Below are 20425 nucleotides of genomic sequence, written 5' to 3'. Positions count from 1 at the left end.
AGAATACAGCTTCCATGGGACCTGACAATATCCCTGGTTGTGTTGTACATGAATTACAAAGTGAACTGGCATCACATCTGTGTGCCCTGTTCACTCACAGCCTCACCTCAGGCTTTGTCCCTACTGAATGGCAAACTGCTACAGTCATCCCTCTCCATAAAGGAGGAGTGACTACATACCCTAGAAATTATTGCCCCATTAGCCTGATGAGTCTAATATGTAAGGCTATGGAGCACATCATCAAAGACCAAATTAACAAGGATATAGGGAATCTCCAAACTCTAGATCCCACTCAGTTTGGTTTTGTGAAAGGTAGATCATGCCTGCTCAACCTGGTTGACTTCTTTGAGTCAGTCACCACAGCTGTGGATGAGGGTAAGGCAGTTCATACAGCCTATCTTGATCTGGCCAAGGCCTCTGATACCATTCCTCTCTCTGGAATTATTGATAAACTCACCAAACTAGGCACCAATCCCTATATCATTAGATGGGTTGCAAATTGCCTCACAGATAAAACTCACAGTGTGAAAGTAGTGGACTCCAAGTCAGACTGCTGACCAGTCACGAGTGGAGTTCCACAGGGATCGTTCCTGGGTCCTCTCCTATTTGGCATCTACTTCTCAGAAGTCCAGGCTAACATGGACGGACTCTGGCTGACCAAGTTCGCAGCAAGCTTGAAGCCATTATTAACTCCCCAAGTGATGCAAACATCCTACAGAAAGGCCTCACTGAGTCCAATGACTGGTGTCAAAACCATGGCCTTAAGCTTAATGCCAAAAAATGCATCATCATCCCCTTTGGGAGAAACTCAGTTCCCACTAATTACCACATTGATGGGAGCCCACTAAATGCTGAAGAAGTTGTAAGAGATCTGAGGATGCAGGTTGACAACAACCTCTTTTTCGACCACCACATTGCCACTGTAGTCAGAAAGTCCTTCTATGGGGCACATCTCATTACCAAGGGTTTTGCATACAGAAAGAAAGAGGTTATCATTTCTCTCTACTCTTCCCTCATTAGATCAATCATAGAGTATAATGCCCCATTTGGCATGTACCTCACTAGACACCTGCAACAGCCGGAAAGGCCACACAAGTACCTCACAAAGAGAATCCTAGGCCTTTAACACATGTCCTACATAAACAGACTCAAAAATCTCCAGCTATTCCCTGTCTCATATCATGTACTAAGAGCTGATCTCTGCTTGACTTACAAAGCCATGTCTGACCCAGCTCTGTTAGAAATGCTACAGCTAAAGAAATCCCAATCCCTCCACACCACATGTTCCAGAGACCTCAACCTCATTACCACAATCAACAGAACATGCTGGAGGGACAGGTTCATAACCCAGAGACTGCCCATGTTCTGGAACAGACTTCTCATACATGTCAAGCAGAGCACCTCACTGGCCCTCTTCAAGAGACATCTTGATGAGTGGATGGAAAATAGAAAGTTTACCCCAGGGATCACTCCAGTGGCTCTTCTCGATAGAGGCACTGGGAACTAACATTGAGTGGCACAATGCCAGGGCACTTCTATGGGCTAGGCTTGTAAAGGCTCCATTGCCATTAGCGTAGTACACACCTATGAACCTATGAACCTAAGGGACAGTTAAAAGAGGTGAAAATGTCCCCATTCATATTAATGAGGCAGTGCAGACAGACATTCATTCTTGAGGTCTAACTGACTCCCACTCTATTAGTGCTTCACAATTAAAGGATTCTAATTTGTTTATGAAAAGTGGCACTCAAGCCATTATTGTTGAGGCTCAGCTCTTCAGGAGGTATGACATGTTTTGAAGTTCCTGCAGGATTTTTGGCTCAGTTGAGGATACACAGTGAGAGTCAAAACCTGGAGGAGAGTTTAGTGTAATATTTTGATATTGCTTCTCATGTAAAAGGGGAATATTCCTGTTGACCCATGTGCTATGGATAATGGCCATGTTTTGTTACATTGGTATTGGCTATACATGTTACATTTTTGTAGAAAGTATTTGGAAATTGTCATGTTTGTAGAAGGCTACTACCAGAAAAATGTGTGAACCAGACATATACCCGATAGCGGCTGAGTATTACAGGTAAGTACAACAATTTATTTTTTCATAAATTGTAAAGCAGTACATGCTGAGGAAGAAATAAATACAAGTTATTCAGTGTACTTCTGCTATGTTTTCTTTTTGAGTAAACACTAATTGTCTGTAATATTGACTAATGTAATACTTTGTAGTATTAGTTTTATTTATTTGGTTATTTTGCACATTTCCTATTTTAACTTTGATGTGGGTTGGTGGTTATTTACTCTTGGAAGGGATTTTCCACATTTTTTTTTATTTCAACTCTGGGATTCATTAATGCATACACTAAGTGTACACTTTTCTGAGTGAACAGACAACACAAGCCTAACTCGCACCTTCTTCCTCCTAATTTTAGTTTCCCTATTGATTTTTTTTTTTTTTTTTTTTGCATCTTTAAATACTAAAAGGAAGTCATAAAGGTTGTCCATCTTTCTGAGTGACAAGGAAGTAATCCCAAAATGCACAAAACACAAACTATGCAGACCAAAGAAAAATGAGCTTAAGGAAACTCTCAGCCAAACAAAACGTAAAATAATAAAATAAAGTTTAATATTGTGAGCACACGCTTTCGGAAGGCACAATGTCTCTCCTTCCACAGACAACAAATAAATAAATGAAAAAATCAGACAATCAACAAATTTAAAAACATATAAGTGAACACTGAAGTGGAGTGGGTGTATATGTTTTTCTTTGGAGTGACTAGAAAGCACAAAAAATGTGGGAGGGAAGTTATTGAGTACAGATCTTGTACACTTAGTGTACCCTTACTGTAGGTGTTACTGAATCCGGCCCCATTAGTTTAAACTGAAATACATTATGGGGATCATTTTTTTGTGATAGGTGGGAATTAGTTTAATATTTTCTTGTTTTGCATGTGTGTGTGTGTGTGTGTGTGTGTGTGTGTGTGTGTGTGTGTGTGTGTGTGTGTGTGTGTGTGTGTGTGTGTGTGTGTGTGTGTGTGTGTATCTGTAATTTGTGCACTTTCAAGTTAGTCCTGTCTCTTTTGATGTTAATGATCAGGAATGTGAGTGTGTATAACTGGTTTCCTGTTTAGGATCTCTGCACACATGCTCTGCAGTTGGACAAATTCAGGTTACTAGCAACTTAATCTAAAATAAATAGTGTTCAATAGTCTCCCATTTGCCTATTTTGATAGCGCTGTCATAGTGGTCCATGAAGAGAACACTTGGTGGATCAAAGTTTTTTGGCCACTTGGTTTGTATGATACAAAGCAACCTGGAATCAGAGCTGTTTTTTATGTGTTCATGTACCTGTAAGGGGGTCTACTACCCCTTTAACTTCCACCACTTAATTCATAGTAAAGCTCTGTATTTTAACATCCTAGTATTTCATTATCTGCATTGGACTGTTCTCTTGATGATGTTGGCAGTTGGAGAGATGTAATCAGTCCTGTAAGGTATGTCTGAGGTAGGCAGTGCAAATGTGGGGTTTGCTACTGTGCAACTAATGTATTTCTTCTTTGAGAAATAGCCTATACTTAATTTATTGACTTAGTTATGTTTATATTAGTAATCAACCCCCCACAAGAACTGAATGTATTGGGCTTTTCACACAGTGACCTAAACCAGTATGATTAACAGCAATGTTGCACAATTCTATGCCATGTTATAAACTACTACCTATAGTCTGTTTGGCTAAATGGTTCACTGTCAGTTGAGTGGTAAAACCAGTGTTCATATCATTCATATAACATGCTTTTATGCAGTAACTTCATGTATTAAGTTGAATTTTCACTTGAAAGTATTCCAATAGTATTTTTCATAAAACTCTTTAGTTGTGCTTTTGAAAGTATATTTGAAATTCATAAATTGCCTTTTGGTCTAATCAGTTGTTCTGAAATAGGTACACTGCATTTCCCAATGTGCACCCACTTACAGTTATAGTGGTATTGTATATTAGTAATTGCTTTAACTCCTAGTTTGTTTCAGTACTTTTGATCTTACTATTTAGTAAGAAGGTTTCATTCATAGGAAGCAGTAATGGTGAAAGAATTTGGTTCATAGGTGTTTACTAGGCTAAAGACCACAAGGGCCATTTTAAGCCTAGCCAAGCATCCCAAATCTCTGACAAGTTCTGGTACCCTTGATAAGTGCAAGCAGGGGTTTGGGAGATGAAACATTTATAGGCAGAGAACTGGGAGATGTACCATTTACTGGTTGCCTGTGTCCATTTGAGACCTAGGTACCAAACCTGGGATGAATTTCCTCTTCCCTATACAACTGTCCAATTTGCACCTGAATTGTGTTAGGGAGGAACTCTGCTTCACATGGATGGGGAGACTGTCCCATAGATGGAGTAGTCTCTGGGATACATACCTGCGTCTCCAGCAGGTTCTATTTATATCACAGACAAGGTTTGTCTTTAGAATGGGTAATTCTGGTGCTGTTTGTTTTGTGGATATGCTGGAGATCCATCAGAGTGGGGTCTGACAATGCCCTGTATGCCAGGCAGAGATCTCACTGCAAAACCTTATAGGAGACAGATTGCCGGGATAGGGCCTTGAGGCAGTCTGCACAGGACATTTTACTTACACCCTACATTCTTTTAGTGAGGAACCTCTATGGATATTCTAATTGTTGGATATGCCTGCTTAGGTACATACCAAAGGGGGCGTTGTACTCAATGATAGGTCTGATGAATGCCGAATACAGTGGAACAATGTCTTCCTTGGACTTAGATGCTATTCCTTTGTTTATAAGTTGCACAACATAGAATTATTTACTCACTACTATAGACACATGATGGTCAAAGGCTAGAGTACTATCTATGTCTGTCCCTAAGTCCTTGACTACTGGGTCAACTCTGAAGGGGTGTGTTGTCAATATGATAGCTACCAGGGGTGGATGACTTCCCAAATTATACTATTATGCATTTCTTGGCATTTAGTTTTAGTCCATGGCTCTGACACCAATGTTTCTCTGCATCAGTCCCTCCTGGAGAACATTTATATCAGTGTGAGATTCAATGACAGCTCCTAATTTGCAGTCATCTGCAAATTTAGTCAGAGACCACTGACATTGGCCTTGACTTCAGAGATGTAAATTCCAAAAAAGAGCAGTCAAAGGACTGATCCCTGGGGGACTCCACTTGTGACTGGCCTCTTTGTAGAGGTGGACTCGCCAATTTTAACTTCCTGGGTCCTATCCTATCTGTGAGCCAGTTGGCTATCCACCAGGTAACATATGAGTTTCTACCTAACCTCTTGAGTTTATCAACAATGCCCAAGGAGGGTGCTGTGTCACATGCCATGAACAGGTCAAGGTAGGCAGAGTGAACCAATTTGCCCTCATCCATTGATTTGTTTACCTTCTCAAAGAAGACCACCAGGTTGAGTAGGCATTATCTGCCCTTAACTAAACCAAACTGGGTTGGGTCCAGTGTCTGGAGGTTTACTATATCACTATTGATTATTTCCATGATAATTCTTTGCATGGCTTTGCATACAAGACTAGTGAGACTTATGGTTCTGTAGTTTTCAAGGTCTGTAGATGGCCCACCTTTGTGCAGAGGGATGACTGTTGCTGTTCTCCATTCATGAGGCATGCAGCCTGTTTGGAAGCTACAGTTAAATAGTAATTCCAGAGGCCCTAATAGGTCACATTTCATGCTATTTAGAAGGCATCCTGAGATATTGTCTGGGCACATAGATGCAGTGTTCTTGGCCTTAGAGAGAGCATTAAGGACCTGTTTCCTAGTGATAGCAGGAGGAGTTATATTTGATGGTATTTCCTGAGGGAAGGTTAAGGGGAAGAGAGAGATAACATTGGAGCTGAATTTATCAGCCATTAGGTTTGCTATACCTTCTGGCTCAATATAGGTGGCTCCATTTACAATGAGCTCTGCACACAATTGTGTACTGCCTTTGAAGTTGCGAACAAAGCTGAAGAATGCCTTGTGGTTTTTCTTGGCCTGGGATGCCAAATTTACCTCAAATTTGGCTTTGGTAGACTTTATGTGTCCTCAGAGATGTTTGTTTAATTTGATGGTAGTGTTTTTATCCTGCTGGGTGCTGTACCTCCTATTTTTTGCCATGATTTACTTCCTTCTGTTATACAGCCTATTGATTTGATGATTCCACCAGGATAACATGTTCTTTGAGTTAGTTCTGTACTTCTTCCTGGTAGGTGCAGCTGCCTCAATGCAGCCATTAACATGCTTGTACAGGGTTTCTGTGAACAGTTCTGCATAGGCAGCAGTGTTCTCTTGGTTTATAGGCGCTTGAAATTTTCCCAGGTTATGACTTAATAGCAGGAAGTTAGCCTTAGAGTAGTTCCTAAATATTCCAAGTTTAGCTGTGGGTCCCAGTTTTATTTTTACTTCAAAGGAGTCCATTTTGTGATCTGACCTTACCAGGGAAGACATTACAGTAGGGGGTGTGCATCACTTTCCATAGTAGTGAGGATCAGATCCAGTATGTTTGCACACCTTTTTGGTGCATTGACTATCTGATCCAGGGTGTTTGTGTTTACAAAATCCAGGAATCTCTTTGCTTGTACGTTTGGTGCTGTATAGGATTCCCAGTTAATAATAGGGTAAAGTCCTCCATGAATATGGTATTGGGTTAGACGGTTAGTGTTTCTAATAAGTTTAAATACATGGTATGGGCTTCCGTTACCATAGAGGGGGACTATAGCTTACAAGAAGTGGTACTGGATTTTGCTTATGGCCCTTTGAACATGGAGTAGCTCAAGTGCATTGTCCTGTTTGACCAGCCTTGAGGTATATTTATTTTTGATTTAAATAGAGACACCTCCACCTTTAGTCCCTGCCTGTGTAGTGGCTGGTTTAAATGTGTGGAAGGCATTATAACCTTGTATTGTTGGTGTACACTCCACTGCTTTAAAACATGTCTCAGTGACCACACAGATGTCAGCATTCCCAAGGGTGAAGGAGAGCTTCTAGGAAGTGGAGTTTTTTTGTATGGACTCCTAGAACTGAGCAGAAATACCTTTAGATTTTCTTGGAAGTACTTTCAGTTTGGCATTGCCTTAAAAAGGTACTATGGGGGCAGAAAATGTTTTAGCTAATATTCAAAAGCCTAGAGGGGAGAGGTGCAGACCATCCTTGGTAAAGCAGCATGGTCTGTGGACCATCTCCTTCCATGCTGGCAAATATTGCACCCTCTTAGAATGACACCAGAAACTAAGCCAATTATTAAAGTCAATCATCTTTTGTTCGTACTGTGACATCATTTTTGGAGAAGGTAAAATGCTGCTCAAAGCTAGGCTAATACCAGCCTGAGACACATATTCCAAGAGTCTCATGATGTCTCAATTCATATAGCCTAGGGAGGTACATCTCAGGTCATTTACTCCCACATGGACTATGAATGAGTCATTGTGGTACTTGTGGCCCAGTAATCTGAGTGTGTGCATAATGTGGCTGATCCTAGCCACTGATAAGCAACTTAGTGTGAATTCTCCTTACTCAGCCTGGTGAGAGGGACATCAGTGTGTCTCATGATGGAGTCTCCAATGAGTAGAATGAAGGATTGTGTGGTGGTTTGCTTTATGAACTTAGAGGTAGAAGCTCCATGAGATGTATAGCTCTATGTGCTGATGTGGGTGTTGTTTTGTATTACCCTGCAGACTGTATGTAGTAAAAAAGGTGTCATTATTACAGATGAATAGTGAAACCACACAATTACAAAATGGTTGGGTGAAAGGACTTTCTATATCTGAAGCTAACAAAAAGCAATTTTCTGTTATGAGACTTTGTACGATAACTATGGGTTGATGACTATGGAAAAATTCACTAGGGCACATGGGAAATTTCCTTACTCTTTTTAATAATTGGTTTGAGATTCCTGGCATCCACTAGAGTATCACCAGCTTTGAGAGATGTAACCAACCATTTTATTGATGAATAATCGAAGTCCAGTAAAAAAATGGTGATGGTGTTAAAATGGAAATTTCAACTAAGGGATTAATGTAGCTATTGTTGTCAAAAAGTATCATATAGGGTTCTCTGTAGCTTGCTATTTGAACATCTAAAAGGAACCTGAGAAATCACTCAAAAGGTGTTGATATCCTTTACAAATACTTATATTTCTCCATGACTGCCAGCATGTCTGAAGGCATGACACATTAAATCCAGGAACAGAAGGAACATTTACATTTCTTCAGAACCATGTCAGTCTGTAACTGCATATATGAATGCATTCAAATTGCATGAGGGACTCAGGATGGGGAATGGCCTCAAGTTCTGACATTTTATTTGTAATCACAAGTTAAGTCCCTCTGCCAGCTCTCATGATGCTACATTTAATGATATTAATGCTGTGGTCATTATTATTATATCATGTATTGATTTTTGCAGACCATCTTAGTGAATTTTGATATCTTTTATTGAATTAATTAAATTATCCACTTTTCAGTCTTCATCACATTTGGTTATCTGGTGCTAATTTCCCTTTTTGTATTTGTAGAAGTAATTCAAGAGCAAGTGGTTTCATTCAGAGGTTTGCAGGAAGTCTCTTGTTACTACCACTGGAATATACAAGCAACTATCCTATCTCTTATGTGTTGCTCATGTTGATTAACTTGTGGTTTACCCACTGAATTACATGTGGACTGTCATGTTGTGCATTTACTTTTTTAACTGATAATTTTAAGCAAAGTCAAGGTAAGTGGTATGCACTTGTCAGATCTTTATCAAGTGCTGCTCCTACCACTTCATAGAATACTATGAGATTCAAAAGGCAGTATCTTCCCTTAACAAACCAGCAATCTGCCATATCTAGCAGAAGTAACTCACCTGTATCATTTTGGATAAACTAACATGATTATTTTCATGATTTTTCACACAATATTTGTTGGGTTAACAGGTCTAAAATTATTCTTATGATGTGTACTTGGTCTATATTTCATGCTTTCCCTCTCAGTTTATTTCAGTTCCTCCATTAAACTTATGACCACATCAGTTGTTGGTTCCTGATTAAGTTTCCATTTTCTTGTCATCCTTTTGTTAGCCATGATTATTAGTAAAGTTGCTAAAGCCACCTCTTGTCTATCCACTTCAAGCAAAAATTAACCTTTTCCACTTGCCATTCTCTTCATAGTATCTCCTGAATCAGTTTACCAAAGTCTGTTTTGAACTTTTGTAGAGTTTAACATTCTCAAAAATTGTGGCTGCAGTCCCCCTTGTGATTTTGCCCACATTTCCAACATGTCTCCTGGGCCTCAAGGAACATTTTGTGCATTCTTCCCAGAGTGTAGAAGAACTTATGCAAGGCACCTCCCTGCATATATCCTGTATTTTAAAGACTCTGCAGCTAGCTGTGGGGCTTTACAAATATGGACCTAGATCTTGTACTTTATCTTCCTCTCCATTTCCTGTTCCAGCTCTCTCTCTGCTTTCACGTCTTAATCCATCACTCCTTAATTATGCCTTGCATATTTTGCTTATAAGCCATGTACCATCTGATATTTTCAATCGGAATTATATGAGTCGATGAAAGAACACAAAACTGAAAACGGATCGCAGGAAGGAAGGCACCAAACACAAAATGTAAGAGCAAGCAGTTTAATCCAAAATAAAGCACTTTTCATCACAGTAAATACTGTGACTTCTTCAGATAAAAACAACATTGACAGCATGCCCTTAAGTAGTCAATGAGCAGTAGTTAATTAGTTAAGGTAATTAACCAATATTAGTTAATCAGTTCATTTCATTCTTCTTGACAACAAATTGAAAACTAGTACTCATAGAAACTGCAGTTTCTAAAGACTACAAAAGTGTCACAAACACATTTAGACACACCCACATGTAAAACTCAAACCCTAACCCTACAGAAGAAATAATACTAAATGTTCTTATATACCATAAAATACCTACAAAGGTTTTTGTACCTTATAAGTACCAAATATCTAAAATATGAAAATGACAAGGTAAACCCATGTTCATTCCTACTATTGTTGATTTTTAAGATCTTATGTACAATTGATACATACTTTACATGAATTCTATACATAAAACCCTATCTAGTAAGGCTTTTTAGTTTCAGAATACATACAATAGAACATATTTCATTTAGACCTGGATACTGCCCTGCATTGGTGTTCAACTGCCATATTAATTCTAAATGTTCCTACTCCAGTGAAACTGGACCCCCCATGTTATCAGGTACAATTTGGTCTATTGCCCTGAACAAAAACCTGTGATCCATGTATTCGTGGCTATGTTTAGCTAGGGCACTGTCTTCGCTCAATTTACCAAGGTGGTATAGATGTTTATATATTCTTTCCCACAATTTCCTATCTGTTTTCCCTATATAGAATGTGGGACACATTTGGCATTGGGCTAGGTATATGACCCCTTTAGACTGGCAGTATAAACTAAATCTGGTAGTGTATCGAGTGCCTTTGATCTTAAACTTCTGACCCACATCCATATGTTTACAGTACTTACACATACCACATTTATGCATCCCACATCTACTGACTAGTGTATTAGAGTTTCTTTCAACTAGGTTTTTTAAATTGGCTCCTCTTTTGAAGGTAATTAAAGGTGTCTGACTGTAGTAGGTCCCAGTTCTTCCTGATGATCCCACATAAGTCAACAGCATCTACACTGAATGAAATAATGAAATTATTGAAATTAATAAAATTCTGGAGCACATTACTGTTGGTGTTCCCTTCAATATGTATACCTATAGTATCAGTGGGTGTATCAATTTGATTTTGACTTAAAATAGGTTTGTACACTCCATTCGTACGCTTGTGAATCACCTCTTCAATAAGCAGATTCAACATCTGTATAGGGTAAACCCTCCTAGTGAACATCTCATTCAAGTTGTTGCATTCTAAGTAGAAGTCTCTATCTAGGGAAGCCATCCTAGCTGCCCTGATCAAGTGTCCTTTTATTACTGACTTCTTCTGGTGGCAGGGGTGACAGCAAGTAAAGTGCAAGAAACTATTAGAATAAGTTTCTTTTCTATATATATATGTGTGTTGTAGCATTCACTGGTTGTATCTTTGCAAATCAAAACATCTAAGTATGATATGGAATTTGCACCAAATTGTGATGTAAACTGCAAAAAGTCAGTTGTCTCATTAAAGTAACTGACAATTGCATAAGCTGTGTCGTTGTCACCCCTTATCACCATGAAGATGTCATCCAAGAATCTAGTGTAGTAGTATACCTTGTCTTGGACCCAGTTGTTCTGTAGGATGAATTTGTGTTCCCAGTCAGCCATTACTAAATTGGCGAAACTGGCGCCACACCGGGACCCCATGGCTATACCTGATAGTTGTAAAAAGAATCTTTTGTCAAAGGTTACATAGTTATTGGACAAAATAATGTCCACTAGGTCACTAAGCAAACTTATTGTATCATTATGTACGCCCTTGATTCTCAGAATGTGGCTAATTCTCTCCATGCCCTCCATGTGTGGGATGGACGTATACAAGTCCTTAACATCTACTGTTAAAAAATTGTAATTATTATCATATTGTAAATTATTTAGACAGTGTAGGAATGACCAAGAGTCCTTGCAAATTTGTTTCTCACTAGTTACATATTTTTGAAGTACAGAATCCACATATTTTGCACATGCATACGTTATGCTGTTTCTGGCATCAACTAGTGATCGCAAGGGAGGGTTGCTTATATCTTTGTGCATTTTAGGTACCCCAAAGATATTAGGTATTCTGGGCACTGGCATAGATAAATAGTTGAACAGATTAATATCTATTCTGCTTTCAATGAACAATTCGTATATATAAGATTTAACATGACTGTAAGCTTTATTTAACTAGTTTCTAGAAACTTCTTTATAAGCATCTGTGTTGAGTATTTGTAACATTCTAGTACTATAGTCACTGATGTTCATCATAACCAGTCCCCCTCCCTTGTCAGGTTTCATTATTCTCAAACCGGCCATTTGTAATTCATCTAATAATTGCCTCTCTCTTACAGTAATATTTCTTACAAAATTCTTGTTGGTTTTATTTTTCACCAATTCATTCCTGAAGTCCAACTCACAAATTTGCTCAAACAGGTCTAAGATTGGGTGCAAGGGTGGCCTGAATGTACTAAGAATGTGAAACTCATCTTTTCTGGTAGTATTTTCACCTAAGATGAGATTTAGGTAAGTTTACGAACAAACAGTTTTAGGTCTATAAGTGAAGAGACAAGGTTTGCTCAATAATATGGCACAAAAGTCAACGCTTTAGCAAATAGCTTCACTAAGGCTCCATCTATAGTCAGGCCAGAGAAATTGTAGATAATAAAGTAATTCCCTTTGTTGTAAAGCAATTTACAAAAACTGCTACCTGCATCAACGTTCACTTCCTCGTTCTGTTCCCCTTCTTGTTCTTCCTCTGATTCTGGTAGTGTGCTGGTTGCTGGGGCTTGTGATTTAGTGAACGGTTCTGAAAATTTTCACCTTGGCCATTGTGTGAGCTGTCATTATTAGATGTGTTGTAGTATGATTTTTGTTGCTTGTGGATCCTTTCACTCCTACAAGGTACAGTCTATGCTGCCACCTCTTTGTCATGAAAATCAAGGTTGTTGACCTCCTCATTCATAGTAGACACACCCCTGCTACTCTCTTGGCCTGTAGGGTTCCACTGCTGAGATGTGGGTGGTTTCGGGGACACTGATTTGTTGTTATAAGTTGCCCGGTCTCTGTTCAACTTTTTTATTTTGATAGACTTTGATTTGTTAATGAACTGCTCTATACTAGAGAAAGTCCTACTGTAGTCATACTGGTGTCTTGGAAAATCATTACTGGCTCTAATAACTGCATCAAGGTCAGTAGATTCTTCCATCAACTTGTCGATGGATCATTGGTAATTTTTACACATGACCTGCAATAGTTCAATCCCTTGTCTGTTAAAGAGCTTGATGAGCTCTTGGTGAAATGCTGACCTCTCCTCCAGACCAGTGGGATACTGCCACCTTCTCAGCCCCTTTGGGACCATATTCTCACTTATGCATTGGTGGAAATAGCTAATTTCCAACTGTAACTTTTTATGTTTAAGCATACATGAGTCCAGTTTCTGCAGGTTGGAAACTATATTTTTTGTACTTGATGTTCCTCCAGCCGATAACTCCTGTTCACTTTCCTCTGAGAAAAAATTTAAAGGCTCTTTGAGCCATGTACGTGCATCCGGAGAACCAATAAGCCCTGAGGAACCATTTCCAACCGGACAATTATTATTAACAGTTTGAATTTGTGCAATTCTGTTCCCGCCAGGATGCTGAGGTAAACAAACATTGTCAGCAGGTAGAATACTGACATTATTAAAGCCAGAAGTAGATGGTATAGTATTGGTAACAACATTAGTTGAGTTACATTTTGTTGATGTAGTATTAGAGCAAGGGTTGGACAACTGGTTCACCTTGTCCGTAAGGTCCTCTATCCGTTGGGTCATAGATTGTGATATAAGGGACATAAGCAACGTTAGATTGCTGTTGTCATTGCTATTTTCTTGTGATGACTGCGTGCTGATGATAACAGCTCCTTCCACATCCATGATTCACAAACAAAAGACACAAGCCGATGAAAGAACACAAAACTGAAAAATGGTCGCAGGAAGGAAGGCACCAAACACAAAATGTAAGAACAAGCAGTTTAATCCAAAATGAAGCGCTTTTCGTCACAGTAAATACTGTGACTTCTTCAGATAAAAACAAAATTGAGAGCATGCCCTTAAGTAGTCAGTGAGCAATAGTTAATTAGTAAGGCAATTAACCAATATTAATCAGTTCATTTTATTATTCTTGACAACAAATTGAAAACTAGTACTCATAGAAACTGCAGTGTCTAAAGACTATACAAGTGTCACAAACACATTTAGACACACCCACATGCAAAACTCAAACCCTAACCCTACAGAAGAAACAATACTAAATGTTCTTATATACCATAAAATACCAAATATCTAAAATACTAAAATGACAAGGTGAACCCATGTTTGTTCCTACCATTGTGTTTAGAATAATATATAACTATAACATTTAGAATTAATATGGCAGTTGAACACCAATGCAGGGCAATATCCAGGTCTAAATGAAATATGTTCTATTGTATGTATTCTGAAATTAAAAAGCATTACTAGATAGGGTTTTACATATAGAATTCATGTAAAGTATGTATCAATTGTACATAAGATCTTAAAAATCAATAATAGTAGGAATGAACATGGGTAAATTTAAATGGGTAAATACACTCTAAAAATCTTGGAGGAGAGTGATTGGGTACAAATGCCCTACCTTCTAATTTGAATGCAGACTTTCTTTCATGGTTAAACAGAGAACTGGCATCAATGGAGAATTTATACGGAGGACAAATAAACACAAACGAGTAACTGTTGGTGGCTTTCAAACAGAAAATACATAAATTGGAAAGAGTATTGAAAAAATACAGGGGTCAGCAGTTGAACAATGTATTTTTTGAAGACTGCATCCATTTACAAAGAGTTCCCAAAGGACTTTGTACTTGTAAATTCCCCCAACATCCAGAATGACTCCCTATTGCATCAGGAACTCCTAGAGTTATTTGATTGAACAGGAATTGACTTTATGCGATTGCTAATTAGAGATAATCAGCGGACTATGTTAGCACTAAAAGAAGTGATTTTAGTGCTTCAGAAGGAATTTACTACACATCAGAATTACGATAACAATGAGGGTATATACATGAATATATTCCCAAGGATAGAACAGCACGAAGTTAACACCAAGAAAAGGAAGGAGAAAAAAATTAAAGCGTGATCAGGAAGAATATGAACAGAGGAGGGCATATCCTTTACAGAGGAACAACGTTCCACACAGATGAGGCAATGAAAACAATGGCAAACAATGACTATGAAGAAGAGAGTGATGTGTTTAAGGAACTAATGGACGGCGAAGAACAGGATTTTCAAGCAGGGCCTAGGAAGTCTGCCAGACTAAAGAGCAAAAAAGGTTCCTGGTCACCCAGGAACAAGAGACAGAATTACAAAAGGAATCAACAACAAGACGGTGGCTAATCCAGGAGGAGCAGGAGACCACCACCATATTATCAAGTTGACAAGGACCACTTGAGGAATTGTAGCAGGAATTTACTTTTAGTGAAGCTGAGAAAAAGTTTCTGAAAGTGACAAATCCTTTGATTTCTTCTTTCTTTGGGATCCCTAAAACCCATAAATCGGTTGAAAATCCACAAATGAAAGGTAATTGTTGTTTAAATGAAATTTTTAAAAATGTTAATGGTTCGATACAAATTGACAGTTTTACCAATGAAATGCTTTTGGACAATGAAAATTTTGTGTTACATTTGAATATATAGAACAAATAGATGGAAACGATTGTGATATAAGGATCTTATCTAGGGAATTTTTAAATAATTCATTATACACATTTAATATGGTGGAAAGGGACATGCAAAATATAATTTTGGAAAATGATGGGTAGTTTGCAGGAATAAGTACTGATAACAGAATAGTAGAAATCAGAGAGGAAATGAATGAGAACAACAGCAAAAATAAAGGGGAAATGGAAATTAATAACAACAGTATATGTAATGAATACAAAGGGCTTAGGATATACAACTATAGTGGGATAAACTTGGAAGACAGGCACGGTGAACTTTTTTCAAAGGGTTTCACCTTTATCCATAAAAAACAGAACAATATGGTGAATACAATATTGGATCTTAAGTTATTTGCAAGATCTATAAACCTAAAATTGCTGTTGGAAAAAGGGAATGCAAATGAAGGTAATAGGGAAGGATTAACTATGAAAAGTACTTACAATCCTCCATTTCTACCATCAGTAGCCCTATTTGAAAAATTGAATGAAATAGAGTTGAGAAATTTATATGGCAATAGAAATAAAAAAGTGTGTGACAACCTCACAGGTGTAGAACACAAATCATTATTGGAACTGATTAAGAATTATAATATTAGAATCGTTAGACCAGATAAAGTGGGAGGGGTTGTGATCATGGATCAACACAATTACACAGCAAGAATGTTGTACTTGAATAATAGTACGTATTTTACATCTGCCTCCCTAAATGAGATAAACATCTTTAATGCTAGAATAGATATGACACTTGAGGAATTGTAGCAGGAATTTACTTTTAGTGAAGCTGAGAAAAAGTTTCTGAAAGTGACAAATCCTTTGATTTCTTCTTTCTTTGGGATCCCTAAAACCCATAAATCGGTTGAAAATCCACCAATGAGGCCCATAGTGGCTGGAAGGGGGAATAAAACAGAACATCTTTCAAAAATGGTGGATTATCATTTAAAGGGATTCTCTGAAAGAAAATAACACGTATTAAAGGATTCTTGGCACCTGCTTAAATGCATGGCCAAAACAGAATACAAGAAAGACATACTTTTTTTGAGTATAGATATAAAAGATTTGTTTTTGTCATCCCCCATGAAAAGAGGATGGAAATGTTTTAGGAAGTATTAAGGGAAGGTATGAGATTTTCTAGGGATACCCTGATGGAACTAGTGCTTAAAAATTATTTTGTATGGTTCCAGGGTGAATACTTCAAGCAGACTAGAGGAGTGGTGATGCGTGCGGCAGTGGCACCCATATTTGCCAACATTATATTGTGGCAATGAGAAAACAAATTTGTCTTGAACTCTAAATTTAACAAGAACATCTATCAATATTTTAGATTCCTGGATGACATATTGGTGTTATGAGAAGGTAGAAGGGAAGAGATTGAGGAGTTTCTGGAATACATCGACTTTACCACTGATTTTATAAAGTTTATAAGCAGTGTGGAAAGTGATGCAGTGAACTATCTGGATGTTCACATTTACAAGAACAAAGAAATTGGTTGTTTTGAATCATCCATATACAGGAAACCCACTTACTCCAATAGTTTCCTACACTTTGACAGTGACCATCCCTTTTGGCAGAAAAGGAATTTGGTCAAAGGGCAGATGATCAGAATATCCAGGTTAACTATGGAAGAACATAGGTTTTTGGAAGAGTTAAAAGGACAGGAACAGTATGTAGTAAGTAGGAGAATGGAATTCTACCCCCCCCCCACTACTGAGGAAACCTGAGAGTATAATGGGTAACAAGACCACAGATTATGAATCAATGTGTTATGTGTTAACATATGACCAAGATTCCCCAGAGATTAGGAAAATAGTAGAGAAAAATTGGAACTGTGTTTTTGGGGCATTTGGGCTGACAGAAAAGTTGTGTCATACACCAAAAATCATGTTTAGAAGGTGGACAAATATTAAGAACATGTCTGAGAGAAACAAAATTAAAGATAGGATACCAATGGGAAAATGAACAAATGTAATGGATGTAGAGAATGTAGATTTATTTATGAAACTAGGAATATTGTAATTGAAGGGTATCAAAGAGTTAGTCCAATACAAGGGAACTACAACTGCAACAGTAAGGGGCTAATTTATGTAGCCCTATGCCAGACATGACCTGCCTTCTATATAGGTAAAACGATTAATCAACTTAGGAAGAGGATTTACCAACACATTTATGCAATACAGAAAAAGGATAGAACAAATGCCCTATTTAGACATAGTCAGAACTGTCAGAATTTCAAAAAAATATATTTTTGTGTCCTTGAAAAAGTGAAGAAACAAGAAGGAGGAGGAACTTGGTCAAACTATTTGGAATGCAGGGAGACACACTGGCAGGTATTATTAAATGCAGTGTGCTTCCCAGGTATTAACAACAGGATATCTATCAGTAGTATAATAGCAGAAAAAGTTTAAGTGAAATTACTGAATTTTTGTAGGATTGCAGGGATTTAGGTAGGAAAAGGTCATTAAATAAATAAATAAACAAAAAAATATAAACAAAAATAAATACACAAAGAGTGTTTCCCATATTTTATGTACAAGGGGATGGGAGTAATGTATGCTACGTAAGATGCAACAGAATTATTTTACTATATCATACACAAAAAAGAAAAAGGATTGATTTTACGTGTGTATATATTTTTAAACTACTTTAATTTTTGTATTTTACTTTTTAATTGGAGAATTAATATACAAAAATGTATAAAAGCAGGAAGTGAGTAAGCTGAGATTGTCTGATGAAGTTCTGTTTTATGAGTAAAGGAATTAAAGTGCTAACGCAACTCACTGGCTTAGTGTTGTGGAATTTCTCCTACAAGGAACCTGTGGCTTGCTACTTATTACTTGTGTATGACAGGAGTGGAGTTTTTTTTATTTTTCAAAAGAATGTTGGGATATCTGGCAGTCTAAAACATGGAAATACCTGGAACAATTTTTAGATGCACGAAATGCCTACATCACCATACTTAGTACATAAAGGCCAAGAAGCAGACGCATGTAGCAAGAAATTCAGGCCATGAGCAGAGACACTAAAAATTTGCATGCACCTTTTTCACAATATCACAACTTTCATCTTGTTCACTAGAGAAAATCTGTATTTTTTATAAAGCATTCCAAAAATGGTAGGAGCATCAATCCAAGCAGAAAAGAGTGACTTTCTGTGATTGCACATGACATTAAGGCCTACCACAATACTTTGTTGCATGCACATGAGGCACTTACCTGCATGAAGGGTCAGATTTTAACTACTATAGAGGAAAATAAATAAATAAAAATACAATCCAAACACCAAGTGCGTGATCCTCTGATGGCAATAAAACGAACTAAAACGTTAGTTGATTCAAATCACTGAGATACACTCGTAAAAAACAAGTAAAGCTTTTATTCCATAGAGTAAGCGCTTTCGCCAAAGGCTTCTTCAGACTCTCATTCTCATTTATTTCAAATAAATAAAAATGGTAATATGTAAACCCTGGTTCTAGATGACTGTCACTGGTAAAGTGATATCCTGACCCAGTGTGCAAAAATGTGAAAAAGGGTTATAGAACAGGGTAAGAAAAGGAGCAGATCTACTCTGATACACAAGATGTATAGGGCTGGCATACCAGGAACACATTTCTGACACTTAACTATGGGGATGCATCAGCACTTAGCCAGGACAACACTTCCCAGGAGTGCAGTGGTGATAGAAGGTCAGAACAGATGAAGTGAGGCTAATAAAATCCTGGAAAAGGAAAATCAGTCATACGAGTTATAGCATCTTATATCAAAAGAGACCAATAATTTACTCTCTCTCTCTCTCTCTAATTAAGGAATTGTATTTCTTAAAGCAGGGGAAGGAGATGTTAAAAATATCACAGGTAGAACCATGTATAAGCAGAAATGTCTCAAAAAGCTAGTGAGTGTACACATTTCCCAACAAGAGTTGGGAATCTTTTCTGGAATACTGAGCACTATTACTGGCAGTGTATAGGCTGCCAGAACAGCTAGCTAGAATTTCGTAAATAATCCTATGTCATTTGTAAATATTAATGATCCATAGGCTTGTCTTACAAATGTAAGAAAACTATATGTTATGTGTGTGTTAAACTCTATGTTATATGTTGAGCTTCAAGAATGCAACCAAAGTGCACCCTGGTGGAGAAGAACAAAAATGTATATGGACTATATGCCTATGCAAGTGTGTGTTTTCATGGCAGAAGTTGGAACATACAGAGTTAACCTGCAAACTCTGAGAAAATAAGTAAAGAGTTTTATGATTTTGTTTACCACAGTTAGAAGACAGAATGTCTGCAGCTAGAGTTTCTTTCTATTGTCTTAAGACAGAAATAATTACTAGGTTAAAATGTAAATGTGTTAATTGTTTTACAACTTCCAGTTTCAGGCAAGCTTCTTCTAAGAGAGAAATGTCAACTTCTAAGAGATAACTATTTTTCATAGAGACATGTTAAATTCTGTTGGTATCTGTTTAGCCTGGGAACTAGAGGCAGGTGTCAAATAGTGATGTAATCTAGCTAACCCAACAGTAGTGTGTATTATTAATTTAAAAACTATCTCAGAGACAAAGTCTGTGCATTTTGTATCTTGTATCTGTACTTGCCTGGCTCTGTAAGTAAGACATTTAGGGCATAGTATCTTTTAGGTAAAGATAGGAATACAGCAAGATTAGTTTAAATGTTTTCTGTATTTATGTGAGACTGTCCTGCAATGTTGTTTTAAAATATTTCCTGTGATTCTGAACTCTGTTGCCACTGTGTTGAGTTATTGAGTATTGTCTTGTGCTTTTATTATTTATTATTAAATATATTTAAACCTTTTAATTGTGAATGGTTTTGTTTTACAGATATTTAAGCTCTTAGAGTACTTGCATATGTATTTGGTGATACTGTATAGGCCACTCCTAAACAGCCTTCAATACTTAGTCATACTTACTATTTGGATAATAGTAGCATTACACGATAAGATTGGGCACACTTTGGTAAGGGCTCTTTATAGTAGCTGATAAGGCTGGTTGGTGGCAACTGGTACTACCTTATGGTCTGGG

General features: G+C 37.6%; 1 protein-coding gene across 1 annotated transcript in view; it reads right to left on the bottom strand.

The window, feature by feature from the left end:
- The window catches only part of LOC122814314 (zinc-binding protein A33-like), a 170237-nt gene that overhangs the window by 27787 nt on the left and 122025 nt on the right, over nt 1-20425 (bottom strand). The gene's annotated exons all lie outside the window — the stretch shown is intronic.

This window comes from Protopterus annectens, chromosome 10.part0, assembly GCF_019279795.1.
Source record: "Protopterus annectens isolate FY-2018-M chromosome 10.part0, PAN1.0, whole genome shotgun sequence".
Taxonomy (NCBI): Eukaryota; Metazoa; Chordata; order Ceratodontiformes; family Protopteridae; genus Protopterus; species Protopterus annectens.
This window is presented reverse-complemented; position numbering and strand designations above follow the sequence as displayed.